Here is a 767-nt window from a genome sequence, read left to right as displayed (position 1 = left end):
ATAGGATCCCATATTCAGAAATTACATGTACACAATGTTTTGCTTACCCCAGTTAAAGTCAATCAGCCAAGACATGTTTGGTATCCAAAGTTTGCTTCTTTAGATTTTCACTGGGGCAATGAGGCTAATGTAACTAATAAGTAATAGAGGTGTATACTCCAGAAATTAGCATGGTATAAACTGTATTCTTGACCTATCACACCTGGCCCCAAATCGTATTGAGTTTAGTAATCCCAAATAACGTGCTTCCATGGGTTCATCACGCGGCTATCTATTAAAAAATGCACAGAAATGCAGACAACTTTCAGGTTTCAAGAGGCTACAACTGCTGCTACTACTGTTTGTAGTGTTGCAACATAGCCTACCTTTGTCTGTTTTGTCAGTTTTTCATAAAGTGTCAGAATAAAAAACATAAAAACGTTTAGGACGATTTAACAACTCAAAGCCATTTGAGGCAAATGTGCGGTGGTTTAAGCTTGGAATTTGCCCAATGCTGTTATAAGCATTACATATTTGCAACATTAGCCTTCTAGCTAAATAAAGAAACAGGTTTTGAATATCAAAATTCATATTCAAATGTTTTTATATGAAAAAACGGTAATCACTGGCAATCACTGCTGTGTTACTGAACCTGAAATATTATGTTGATGTAGCCATGCTTCCTACTTTCTCAGGTTACAGGTGTCCTAGCGTAATGAGAGTCCAGTACATACCATAACACCCAATCACTGCTGTGTCCTCCTTCAAACCTTTAAAAAGCCTATGCC

Source organism: Salminus brasiliensis, chromosome 7, assembly GCF_030463535.1.
Source record: "Salminus brasiliensis chromosome 7, fSalBra1.hap2, whole genome shotgun sequence".
Taxonomy (NCBI): Eukaryota; Metazoa; Chordata; class Actinopteri; order Characiformes; family Bryconidae; genus Salminus; species Salminus brasiliensis.
Note: the sequence above shows the minus strand (reverse complement) of the source record.